We start from the raw sequence: 14,804 nt of genomic DNA, 5'->3' as shown, positions 1-14,804 counted from the left end.
GGCTAAGAAGATTCTGATGGCTTCATGTTTTGCAATAGGAGCAAATGTTTCATCAAAATCTATTCCTTCTTATTGACTATAGCCCTTAGCAACCAATCTAGCTTTGTTCCTGACTACTATGCCATTTTCATCCATCTTGATCCTAAATACCCATTTGGTGTCTATCAGATTCTTTCCTTTAGGCTTGAGCACCAGCTTCCATACCTTATTCCTCTCAAATTGGTTTAGCTTCTCCTGCATAGCTAAAATCCAATCAGGATCCAACAAAGCTTCTTCTACCTTCTTTGGTTCTTCCTTAGAAAGAAAGCTGTTGTATAGACATTCTTCTTGAGTTGCTCTCCTTGTTTGATCTCTAGAAGATACATCACCAATGATGAGCTCAAAGGGATGATCCTTTGTCCATTTCCTTTGTTGAGGTAGATTAGCTCTAGATGAAGAGGCCTCATTATTTTCTTGATGTGTGATTGAGTTTAGATTATTAGAAACTCCCCCTGAGTTAATGGATCTTTGATTTGAGAAAGGGGAACTTTCTGTAAGTGATCTATTTTGACCTCCAGCTTCTTTTGAAGACTCGACGAATGGTGAATTTTGAGTACCGACGGATGAAGCTGGTTATCTCCCGACGAATAAAGCAGATTGTCTCTCGACGGATGAAGCATTATGCAACTCGACATATGTTGAATTTTGTGCTTCATTGATAGTGGATTTTTCTGCATTATCCTTTGACACTATTTCTTGATCACTTTCATCATCACTGTCATCACTAACCATCTCCACATTGTCAAATTTTAGGCTCTCATGATAATCTCCATATTGCATTCCTTCAATCTTTTTATCATCAAACACAACATGTTTTGATTCCACAACAATGTTGGTTCTTAGATTGTAGACTCTTGTAAGTCATATGTCATAGCCTATTTGTATATTCGAGGATTCAACTCAACTCAAATAAGAATGTAATAAGTAAATAGTGGATCTACCGTCAGAGAGATCTCGCAAAGTAATATCTGTCAAAGGATTCAGAGACAAGGTTCATCTACAGACTTGAGGAATTAATTCACTGGAAGAAGTTCAAGAAGTTGATCATGCCTCAGTGATATAAGTCAAGATTGTGGATTTAATCAAGTGACAGAGATCTCGTCAGGGTATCATTAAATTACAAGGATTTAATCTGAAGAAAATCAAAGTGTCAGAGTCAAGACATGAAGAAACGTCACGGAAGTTAGTCACTCATGAACCAGACAGTACATCGAGTGTCAACGTTGAAGTGGTGGAATTGATTCATAATTTTCAGTGATTTTCAGAAGATTTGCAGAAGAATGGTTGCTGCTCAAGACTAGAATTAATTCTCTATTAATTAATTAAGTCATCTAATTTAATTAAGAAAATAAATTATATCTGCGAAGAATAATTTATTTATTAATTGAATTAATTGATTAATTAATTCTGAATTAATTCTAGGAATTTTAGGAATTTTCAGAAGCTTAATTGGATTAAATTCAAGGCTTAAATCAGCAAAACAAATGGAAATGAACTAGCATGACAATCTGGATTGTCATACCGATTGTCATGCTAGGCCATTCTCCATTGTCATACCGAAAGTTACTCTAGGAGGGTAATTGTCTTGCTAGTTCATTCTGATTGTCTTGCTAGTTCATTCAGATTGTCTTGCTAGTTCATTCAATTGTCCTACCGAAAGTCATACAAGCTATAGGATTGTCATGCCAATTCAATTCTAGTGTTGTGCTGATTTAAAAAGAAGCAGAAGACTTTTCTTTCATTAATCTCAATCATTATTCAAGAACAAGAGACAGCAGCCGCAGCAAAACATTTTATCTTCATCTGCTTATTTCAAAGATCATAATTTCTAGATTGTAATGTTAAATCTAATCCACTAGAAATCTTTATCTTGTTCTTGTGTATCAATCTAGCGGATTAAAATCCCTAGAACTTAATCTCAAATCGCGTTTAGCATTTGATTCTAATTATTGCGAAAATAGAAAAAGTTCATGTCGAATTTATTCTAGATTTGTGATAATTGATTTGAGATTAATACCTTGTAATCGATACAGTTGTTGTAACACATTTCAAGTTTAATAATATTTTTATTTAACTTGAATTTTGTTTCACATTTTTTATTCCGCATTTTATTCGATTATTTGGTAACGTTTGTATTCAACCCCCCTTCTACAAACACATTGGGACCTAACAATTGGTATCAGAGCCTTCTGATTAACGAACAAATCAAGATCCTAGACTTTTGTGATTTTTCAACTCCTTGAATTTTTATTTATTCAAAAATTCATAATGACTTCACATAAAGTTGGAACCGTTAAAATTCCACAATTTGATAAAGAGAATTATATCATGTGGAAGAAGAAGATGCTATTATTTTTACAAGTTGCCAATCCCAAATATTCAAACTTGTTAAAGAAGGGTATAAAAACTCCGATGGTTATTGAACCGGAGGTAATAATAGATGGTGTGGTGACCACTGAAGCTAGAACCTATCCAAAAGAGCCTGAAGATTTTACTCCTGCTGAGAAGGAAGAAGCCTCCTTGGATGCCAGCCTTCAATTAATATTGATTGATTCCCTTGATCCCTTGATGAACAGACATGTGATGAACTGTAAAAATTCCAAACACATGTGGGAAACTATTGAGGTGATTAATGAAGGCACAGAGGAAGTTAGGGAGAACAAGTTGGAAATCCTAACCTCTGAATATGAACATTTCAAATCAAATCCAGGAGAAGGAATTACTGAAGTGTTTGAGAGGTACAATGCGTTGATCAACAACCTGAACATCAATGGAAAGTATTATTCAATCAGGGAGGTCAACAAAAAGTTCCTTTTAACACTGCCAGCTCATCTTGAACATAGAATCACTGCCATTAGAGAAGCTAGAGATCTGAGTGAGATTTCTTTGGACAGGCTCTATGGAGTGTTAAAAACCTATGAGTTGGAGCAGATTCAACAGAAGGAAGTCTACGGGAAGGATAGAATGGTCAGCACATCTACTGCACTTGTAGCTGAAGGTCAACAACAACAACAATCTCAACAGTTAAAAAGAATGGTACAGTTTTCCAAGGGTGAGGAAAATGAGTTAGTAGCAGAATATGATCCTCCTACTACAAATCAATCAAGTGATGATTTTTATTCCTTGGAAGAGCTGGAGCAATTGGAAGATGAATCAATGGCCCAAATTGTCAAGAGATTCTCCCATGTCAGATTCAGGAGGAATCCCAAGCTTAAGTACAAGTCCAACTACAACAAATTCCAGAAAGGTGGATCTTCATCCTCTAACACCAGCAGTGGTGGGTACAAAACAGGGATGGTTGATCGAAGCACCATTAGATGCTATAACTGCAATGAGTTGGGACACTTTGCCACAGAATGTAGGAAGCCAAAGCAAGTAAGAAAGAACTCTGAAAGGGCTTATCTGGCAAAGGGAAGAAGCTGGGATGATACTGACAGTGAAGATGAAGATGAAGGAAATCTTGCTCTTATGGCTATTGATGGAAAAGCTTCATCGTCAAGAATAGAGGTAAAACTTTCTGATGCTGAAATGGTTTATCATCTAAGAGGTAACTTAGATTGTGCACGTCGTGATAATGAACTGTTAAGTTTACAGATCACAGACCTTGAGAAAGAGGTCAATGAATTAAGACTTGTGCACATTAATCAAGACAAATTAAAAGAACAGGTATCTTTTCTAGAGAATAGAGTTGACTGTTATAGAAAACTCGAAACTATTCTCAAAGACAAGATCACCGGTCTTGAGACTAAGGTTAGAGCCTACTTCAATTCTTGTTCGAAGGCTAAAGAGTTCTACAGTAAGCAAGCTGTTAATCAAACATCTGGAATAGGTTATGATTACAATGCTGCTATTGGAGAATTAGGCATAAACTCCCCTCCTCATGTATGTGCTAAAGGGAGGGAAGTACCATATGTGCTTAAGGGTGTTGATGAACCCCTCTATAAAGCATCAATTGCTGAACCATTTGATGCGACCTCTTCTGTTATTCAAGAAGAAATACGTGCTGAGGATCATGCTTATGAGAAGATTGTTTCCAAGTCAAGTGAGTCGAAAGTTCCAGTCAAAGTTGTGAAAGCAACTGAGACTAACTCAGACACACATGAGTTGGATAACAATAATGCCATGTCTACCATGCATAAATTACCTGCTGTTAATCACTCTCATAAAGCATGTAGTATTGCTAATTGTATGTCTTGTGCTTTTAATATGATGTATGCTTATTTTAATGGTAAGCATGTGTCTAATGATAAGACTACTCCTCGTCAGCATGTGAATAACAAGAAGCATGATAGGTCTAAGACTGCTAGTCCTTCTAAGGCTAGAAAGGAGACATTTGTGCCTAAGCTTAAACAGAAATTTGTTAACTCTGTTTACAAGGTCAAATGTTCAGTCATTGAGAAAGTTGAGGCAATTAAAATTAAAAATGTTGTTTTGCCTGACAAAGGACAGTTCTACAAGTATGCCGGGCCCAACCAAGTTTGGGTTCCGAAGAAGGTCTAATCCATTTGAAGTGCAGGGCAGTATACAGGTATAACCGGTAGTGTGGATTCTTGACAGTGGATCATCAAGATATATGACCGGAGATAGAGCCCTGCTATCAAATGTGGATTGAGAAAGCTGGCCCCCTGGTTACCTTTGGAGATAACAGCAAAGGTTTATCTGAGAGATATGGCTGTTTCCTAGCTGGGAATGTTATCATTGTAATTTTGTATATTGTGCTAGGTTATTATCAGGAAGCATCATCTAACATATAGCACCAGTGATGAGACTTGAGAATATTACGACATATCAGACACCTGCTGCACATTACACTTGGAATTGTACTCTAGTAAGATGTGTACAAGTGTACTCCTGATTGGTAAGTCAAAAGAGGAAGTCAATGCACCACAGTTCATGGACTTTGCAGCTGCAGATCTATTGGACTATGCAATTTCTTCTTCACAATCTCACTTCAGGTTGGTATGAACTAGTATACTGCTCAAGCAATCGTCAAGGACATGGTATGGCACTCTAACAGAAATTGTAATTTTATATGAACTAGTAGAGTCGTCATAGTTATGCAACATAACAATTAGTATCTAAAGTACTTGACAAGTATCGGTCAATGATATGTTGTTAACATTATGTTGCAGATATTTGTAAGCTTTTGACATGAATGAGAATTACTTAGACTTTACCCTAAGTGATCAATGTTTTATCAAAAACTCATTCATATTGAAAAACAAAATCAAACTTCTTTCTACATTAGTGATTTCTTATTTCATGTAAAATCTTTTGAAATCACTATTGTAAATCATTTTCTCTCTATTACCATATGTTCTGTGTTACAGGTTCAGTCTCCAATGACTTTCTTTCATTGACAGTCATGAGGTTGAAAACCCACAACGTCTATCCCAGACTGTAAAGACAAACACAAAAACAGAACCAACCAACACTCTCTTACCACTAAATGTAGTATGAATGAGCGTGAGGGAGATAGTGCCTAGTGCACCACATAAGGAAGGTTTTGTAGTCAACCCAGTAGCTCTGTCTCCTACATAGATGAGTAGTATTTAAACCGAGACAACTGCTAGCCCCCATACATCTTCTCAAAAAGATGTAATGGCTGAAAAGGCACAAAAACAGTTACTAGATTCATTCTCTCAACAGGGTGCGTCTATTGAATTTTGCCTGTCGGCCAAGGTATCCGATGTAGTGTCACCACTTCAAACATAATCAATTCTTGATGCACAAGGAGAGGTTACACACACAAAGGATGAGTTGACGGAAACAAGAGTTTTGACCATTTTAAGGTCAGATTCGATTGTTCAAGGTTCGTTAGTGGACCAATTGCCTTTACAGGTGTTAGGAGAGGATACTGATCCAAAAGCCATATGTCAGTGGTCAGTGTCTACCTCCCCAGGCTTAAATCCCCTGGATGCATCTGCGGATAGTGGATCTGACATAGGCGCAGATCGGCAACTTGTTGACAATGATTCAGATATTACCTGATAAGTCACAAGGAAATGTCTTCACAGACATTAGAAGGGAACTTTGATCTTTATGCTAAATTCGTTGGATCATTGTTTACCTTCCCAGAATTCAAATCTGGAACCCTAAAAGGGAAACTAGCAACTTGTAGATTATGACTCAGATTTATCTGACGAGTTTAACAAGGATGGGGATTTGTGAACTCCCATTGCACCACCTGTGACCTCCTTAAGGATGGCTAAGGTGATTTTCCTTGCAGGTACAGCTGGATTATGGAGCTATGAGAGAAGAGTGATACACTTGTGAGAATGAGTGTAAACACGAGTGGAGAGAAGAGTGAAACACATGTGAGGTACACTAAAACAGGATCACACACTCACAGTGAGGAAGAAAGAGAAACACTTGTTATTTCTTTTCCAACCAAGTGAAATATGAGAACTCCTTCAAACGACGGCATACATTCCTTCTTTAAGGGGGAGATAAAAGCTTAAGTAATAGTTTGGAGGATTCCTCAACTAAGGGGGAGAAATAGCAGGGAGGAAGAAAAAGATCCTATATGTACAGTACACCACACCATTGTTGTTTCTAACTACGGATCCTATTGTACGGGAGAGGTGGTAAACACAAGGTGATTTCCTAGTAAGGGAAGAAGCTGTTAGGGGAGTACCATTGGTTTTTATCTGCGGATCCTATTGTACGGGAGAGGTGGTAAAACGAAGGTGATCTTCTTTAATCAGTTGATTCTCATAGGGGGAGAAGCAAGAGATATGGGCTTCTCAACAGGAAATGTGGTTGTACAAATGAAGAAGGAACTACTTGAAGATATGTTCAGTCTAGAGGAACATCTACTTGGAATCTGGAAAATGTTAAATGTCATCCAGAACTTTTCTGCTATTTACTTTGCATGTATGTTTATATCTTTTTCTTATTTGTTAGTTGAGTTATCCTCTAGGTATTTGTGTGTTATTGTCTAACAAACAAATAGGGGGAGATTGTAAGTCATATGTCATAGCCTATTTGTATATTCGAGGATTCAACTCAACTCAAATAAGAATGTAATAAGTAAATAGTGGATCTACCGTCAGAGAGATCTCGCAAAGTAATATCTGTCAAAGGATTCAGAGACAAGGTTCATCTACAGACTTGAGGAATTAATTCACTGGAAGAAGTTCAAGAAGTTGATCATGCCTCAGTGATATAAGTCAAGATTGTGGATTTAATCAAGTGACAGAGATCTCGTCAGGGTATCATTAAATTACAAGGATTTAATCTGAAGAAAATCAAAGTGTCAGAGTCAAGACATGAAGAAACGTCACGGAAGTTAGTCACTCATGAACCAGACAGTACATCGAGTGTCAACGTTGAAGTGGTGGAATTGATTCATAATTTTCAGTGATTTTCAGAAGATTTGCAGAAGAATGGTTGCTGCTCAAGACTAGAATTAATTCTCTATTAATTAATTAAGTCATCTAATTTAATTAAGAAAATAAATTATATCTGCGAAGAATAATTTATTTATTAATTGAATTAATTGATTAATTAATTCTGAATTAATTCTAGGAATTTTAGGAATTTTCAGAAGCTTAATTGGATTAAATTCAAGGCTTAAATCAGCAAAACAAATGGAAATGAACTAGCATGACAATCTGGATTGTCATACCGATTGTCATGCTAGGCCATTCTCCATTGTCATACCGAAAGTTACTCTAGGAGGGTAATTGTCTTGCTAGTTCATTCTGATTGTCTTGCTAGTTCATTCAGATTGTCTTGCTAGTTCATTCAATTGTCCTACCGAAAGTCATACAAGCTATAGGATTGTCATGCCAATTCAATTCTAGTGTTGTGCTGATTTAAAAAGAAGCAGAAGACTTTTCTTTCATTAATCTCAATCATTATTCAAGAACAAGAGACAGCAGCCGCAGCAAAACATTTTATCTTCATCTGCTTATTTCAAAGATCATAATTTCTAGATTGTAATGTTAAATCTAATCCACTAGAAATCTTTATCTTGTTCTTGTGTATCAATCTAGCGGATTAAAATCCCTAGAACTTAATCTCAAATCGCGTTTAGCATTTGATTCTAATTATTGCGAAAATAGAAAAAGTTCATGTCGAATTTATTCTAGATTTGTGATAATTGATTTGAGATTAATACCTTGTAATCGATACAGTTGTTGTAACACATTTCAAGTTTAATAATATTTTTATTTAACTTGAATTTTGTTTCACATTTTTTATTCCGCATTTTATTCGATTATTTGGTAACGTTTGTATTCAACCCCCCTTCTACAAACACATTGGGACCTAACAACTCTATATGCTTTACCAACAACATATCCAACAAAAATTCCTTCATCTGCTTTAGCATCAAAATTCCCATTCTGATCAGTTTGATTTCTCAAGATATAACATTTACAGCCAAAGACATGAAGAAAATTTAGAGTTGGCTTCTTGTTCTTGAACAATTGATAGGGAGTCATGCATTTTGCTTGATTAACCAGAGAAATATTCTGAGTGTAGCATGCAGTATTTATAGCTTCAACCCAGAAATATATTGGTTACTTAGACTCTTCAAGCATTGTCCTTGCAGCTTCAATAAGTGATCTGTTCTTCCTTTCTACTACTCCATTTTGTTGTGGAGTTCTTGCTGCTGAAAACTCATGCAAAATCCCATTTTCTTCACAAAATGCTCTCATGACAGAATTCTTGAACTCAGTTCCATTGTCACTCCTGATTCTTCTAACTTTGAAATCATGATGATTATTGACTTGCCTTATGTGATTGATGATGATTTCACTAGCCTCATCTTTAGACTTTAGGAAATATTTCCAAGAGAACTTTGAGAAATCATCTATAATTACTAGGCAAAATCTTTTCCTTGAGATGGACAACACATTGACTGGTCCAAACAAATCTATGTGTAGCAGTTGCAAAGGTTCTTCAATTGTTGAAATAAGCTTCTTCCTGAATGATGCTTTGATCTGCTTTCCTTTTTGGCAGGCATCACACAATCCATCCTTAGCAAACTCCACTTGAGGAATACCTCTAACCAGTTCTTTCTTTACAAGTTCATTCATGGTCTTGAAGTTTAAATGGGATAGCTTCTTGTGCCATAACCAACTTTCATCCTGACTTGCTTTGCTGAGAAGACAAGTAACAGATTCTGCATTTGATGAGTTAAAGTCAGCTAGGTACACATTTCCTTTTCTCACTCCAGTGAGAACCACTTTGTTGCTCCTTTTGTTTGTCACAACACAAGCTTCATAGTTGAAGTTTACTGAATTGCCTTTATCACACAGCTGGCTGATACTCAACAAATTGTGCTTGAGACCATCCACTAAGGCAACCTCCTCAATGATGACATTGCCTTTTGAAATTAATCCATATCCCACAGTATAACCCTTGCTGTCATCTCCAAAAGTAATACTTGGGCCAGCTCTTTCCTTGAACTCTGTGAGCAGGGTAGAATCACCAGTCATGTGTCTTGAACAACCACTATCCAAGTACCATAGATTCTTTCTGTTTCCCTGCACACATCAAAATCAAATCAAGTTGATTTTGGTACCCAAGTTTCCTTGGGTCTTGCCTTGTTAGCTTTCTTTTTCTGTTTCTTAGGTTTGATCTCATTTGACTTGGGGATATCAGATTCATCCTTAGTCATTTGAGTTGGACCTTTGAAACCATTCATTATAGCAGAATTATCATGTATATTTTGATTAACAGGAAATGGCATGATACTAGTAAACATGTTATTCCAATAAGGCATGCTAAATGGCATTTGTGGCATACTAAATGCAGCATAATAAGGATTAGGTGCAAATGGCATATTAGCAAACTGTGCATTCATATTCTGGGTAGACATAGCATTCATAGGCATAGAAGGCATGGCATTTATGTTGGGAAAATGAAGTGGCACAGATATGGAAGTAGGCATGACAGTTTTGAAATTAACAGACAAATGTTTTACACTACCACACTTGACACAGATTTTTCTAGGAGCATATTTATCAGGTGTGTAGTTGTTATGCTTGTTAATTCCTACATTACCATTTCTATTATTTTTCTTTTTAGCCTCTGTTTTAACCTCAATCTTTTCCAGTCTGTCACTCAATTGCTTGACGGTCATATGACCAACATTAGTCTTTTTCTCCTTCTTCACTTGACTGGATTCTCCTGGAACAAAATTCTTGGAAACTGATCCATATTTCTCATTTAACTTGGCAAGTTTGGCTTTACTCACAGTTGACGGATGAGGATTTATATCACTCGACGGATAACCTTTTTTGTTATCCGACGGATGACCCTCATCATCCGTCGAGTCTATATTTGTTAGCAATCCTTCAACCAAATTGGATTCCAGCTTCTCCTTATTCTTCTTCCAGGATGCATCACAAAAGGACTCAATACCTTGAACTTTGGTGATTTGAGCATGGACATCTCTAGATGTTTTCCATGCCTTAATCACCTCATGTTCTCGTTCAAGCTTCTTCTTCAAGATCTCTTCTTTCTTCAAGGACTCAGTTAATTCATCCTTAGCAATTTTACACTCAATTCTCAATTTTTTAAATTCAATGAACTGAGACTCTAGCACATTATTCCTCTCACTTAAAAATAAATTGTTTTCTTTGATTTTAGCATTTTCCTTAGTAAGAGACTTAAGTGTAACACGCAAATGATATAATTCTGTAGACATGTCATTTATTGCATCATTACACTCAGCTTTAGATCAATGTGCAAGGTTAGTGGTGATTGCCTGATTACTTGAAGAACTTGTCTCTGTTTCATCAGACTTGGCCATTAGGGCTAGATTGACATAGTTGACATCCTCATCCTCATCCACACCATCTGCTGCCCAGTCATTTTCTCGTGTAATGAAAGCCCTTTCCTTTTGTTTGAGCAACTCAAAGTATTTCTGTTTATAATCCACAAGCTCAAACTTCTTTTTGCTGGAATCTGACTTTCTACACTCACTGGCAAAGTGCCCTGCTAAGCCACATTTGAAACATTTGAATTTTGATTTGTCCACCATGTTTCTATTTGGCTTAGCTGCTCCAAAGTTCTTCTTGAACTTGAGCTTGGAAAATCTTCTGGAAAGAAATGCAAGATGTTCATCAATATCCTCCATATCATCTTGGCTCAAAGAATCTTCATTTTCTGCTACCAGCCCCTTGCCCTTGTTTTCACAAACCTTTGAAGTTGATTCAAAAGCTTCCATCTTCATCTCCTTCTCTTTCCCTAACTCAACAACTAGTGAAATGGATCCTCTTTTCTTCTTTCCTCTCTCCATCCTCTCATCTTGATCTATTTCAAGCTCATAAGTTTTCAGGATGCCATACAGTCTCTCCAAAGTAAACTCCTTGTAATCTTGAGAGTTTCTCAATGAGACTGTCATAGGTTTCCATTCCTTTGGAAGAGATCTAAGGAACTTAAGATTGGGGTCTTTTGTCTGATAGACCCTTCCATACAACTTCAGAGCATTTAGTAGTTTTTGAAATCTACTAAAAATGTCAGTGAGAGACTCATTATCTTCACTATGAAAGTACTCATATTGTTGAATTAGCAGCTGCATCTTATTTTCCCTGACTTGTTCAGTGCTATCACAGATAATCTGTATTGTATCCCAAACTTCCTTGGCAGTTTTGCAATTGATAACGTTGTCAAACATGTCACCATCAACTCCATTGAACATAATATTCCTGGCCTTCTTATCCTTCCTGACTTGTTCAATATCAGGATCTGACCATTCATGCCTTGGCTGGGGAACTGATGGCTCATTTCTAGTTGCAGCTCTCATTGGTACATGAGGGCCTCTCTCTATGCAATCTATATAAGCCTCATCTTGAGAAAGTAAGTGAAGATGCATTTTTACCTTCCGGTGATGGTAATTATCTTTGTCCAGAAAAGGAATCTTGACTCCTACATCCTTCTTGTTCATCTTGCTGTTTGTTGTGATCATTAAACTCTTTGTTCTTCAAGAGCTTGCTCTAATACCAATTGTTATTCCCTAACAATGCAATAAGAATTACAGAAGGGGGTTGAATGGAATTCTTGAACCTTTTTTTTGAACAAAAATATAAAATATTCTATCTTAATAAATATAAGTGTTTGATTTGCAAAGTGCGGAATAAGAAGTTAATAAAATCAAAACACAAGTAATTAAAAACACAAGTCTTTAAAAACTTTCTGGTGGATTTGAATGTATCCACCAGAGATATATATTATATCAAGAGAACTTTGTGTAGCAAGATTAGCTCACAGCTGCTTACAAATATGAACAACTAAGTTTACAGATAAATACTAACGATGCAGCTTACAATTGTTTCTCTGAGATAATGTTCTTAGTCTTGTTGTTGTTGTTCTATTTGCTATTTCTTGGTTTATATATCACCAAGATTACAAAGTAATAAGACAAGATAATAAAACAAAACCTATCAAGTCTAATACTATGCTGCTTCATTACTCTATTCCAGCATCTTTGAATATCTTCATACATGGAAATGGCAATGCTTCTTTGTTCTCTAAAACCCAGTTGAATAGGCTTCCTCATTCCTTTTGCATACACTCGACGAATGTGACAGTGCTGTCACTGTTAACAGATGTTTAATTGATTTTCCTTCGGGTACATAATCATCCGTCGGGTTGCCTTGTTGATCATCCATCGAGTGGCATTGTTATTTATCCGTCGGGTAGTTATCCGTCGGGTAGCTATCTAGCACTTGACTTCATTTCATTTATGCAGAATTACAAGACATCATCTATGTACAATTAATTAACCTATTCTGCATATCTAATTAAAGTCAACATGACTTGAGTGCTACTACATAATCTAAACAAGGTATATGCAGAAATGTGCTACAGACTCATTATTACACAAGCTACTCACTCGATGGATAATAAATCATCATCCGTCGGGACTATATTGAGTCATCCATCAGGACTATATTCCTTATCCGTCGAGTACTACATTTTTCACTAAGTAAAATCTACTAAGGTGTTTTGTTAATGAAATCATCAAGTTCACAACATATCCATAACAGTAAATATAAGATACCTTGTAATCTTGCATAAGTGAAATAGAGTTAACTACTATGAAGATACTCTCAACGGATGTTCCACAAGGTTTTAATGGATGATCAACAAAACTCTCAATGGATGATTCAACAAAGTTTGAAAGGATGATCCAACGGATGATCAAATTCAAAAAGCAGTTGATAGTGACTTGATAGTCACATGGGTTGATTGTATGCAAATGGAATGTGGCAGCCTATTACCAGGTTTTAGAGAAAAAAGAAGCATTTCTATTTCCATGCTAAATTGAAGATATTCAATGATGCTGGATGGAGAAATGAAGCAGCATAAAATTAGACTAAGACACTTTGGTCTAATTAGTTTGTCTTTTTATCATATAACTTGGTGATATATAAACCAAGAGTAGTAAGTTAAAAATTAAGCAAGCAAGAACTGAAAAATTGAAAAAGCTGTATCTGTTAAGAATTTCTCTGTTCTGAGTATTTCATACTTGTAAGCAGTTGTGTGCATTTTGCATCACAGAGTTCTCATCAATATATATCTTTGGTGGGAAGTTCAATCAACTAGAAAGTTTTTAATCCTTGTGTTTAATTACTTTGTGTTTGAATTTCATTCCGCACTTTTGCATATTCAACACTAATATATTTGTGAGAAGTTCCATAAAATAAAAAAGGAACCAAGAACTACATTCAGCCCCCCTTCTGTAATTCTAGTTGTTAGATTGTTTGGGATTAACAAGCCACTTCGCCTGCGATCGATCCACTCCTATGAACGTTTGAAGGGAAAGTTTATAAGGCACTACTCATACTTGTGCCAAAGGGGGAAGGACACGAAAATGCTCATACATTGCACGTAGAGAGTGAACGAAGCGCTGGGTGATTATAGTTATAGTCACTAATCTAAACAAGACCAAAGTTATGGGATATTTGACTACCGGACTCGACCTAATTAAAGGTAAAAAGCTTTGATCGTCACTTTATGATTTCCCCTCGAAGTCCCGTAATAATATATTTATGAGAGGAGAGAACATCCGAAGAAATATGGAGATCTTAGGAGGGTACATGGAACGTATAAGAGAACAGTCGAACTGATACGAGTATTCTCGAGGTTCCACTATGGACCGAAGGGATATCGTAGAGGAAATGAAAAAAAACAAACCGATCTTGGTTCAGAAAGATGACGAGATTAAGACTCGACTGTGTTCACCCCACTTAACGCTCCGATCTCCAAGATTCTCCCTGAGATCAAGGGAAAGCCTGGCTTTATTTGTCTAGCCAAGATGAAGATGGCTGACCATAAGAATAATGTTGATAAATATTGTGACTACCATCAGGATAAGGGACACAACACCGATGAATGTTCCCACCTGAAGAGATTAATAAAGAAGATGATCAAAGCCAAAGAGATGAATTTGTTTGTAAGGTACCTAAAAGAAAAGCTGGGTCTGAAAGAAACGAGGAACAGGGAGCTCGAAAAAGGTATCATGGGGAGGTGAAAATAATATCTTGGGGTAGCGCCCTCGTCCTTGACAACAAAAATTCCATAAAAAGGTACGCTCGTCAAGTTCATAATCTATAACAATTCAGCTTTTCTAGACAGACCATGCCTCTCTCTTTTACCGAAAAGGATTACAAATATGTCATATACCCCTACGAGCATCTGTTGATCATCCATCTAGTCATTGGAGAAAACAAGATATGGAAAGTATTAGTGGACGGAGGTAGTTCGGCCAACATTTTGTTACACCGAACAAATACCAAGATGAA

Source organism: Apium graveolens, chromosome 7 (genome assembly GCF_009905375.1).
Source record: "Apium graveolens cultivar Ventura chromosome 7, ASM990537v1, whole genome shotgun sequence".
NCBI lineage: Eukaryota > Viridiplantae > Streptophyta > Magnoliopsida > Apiales > Apiaceae > Apium > Apium graveolens.
This window is presented reverse-complemented; position numbering follows the sequence as displayed.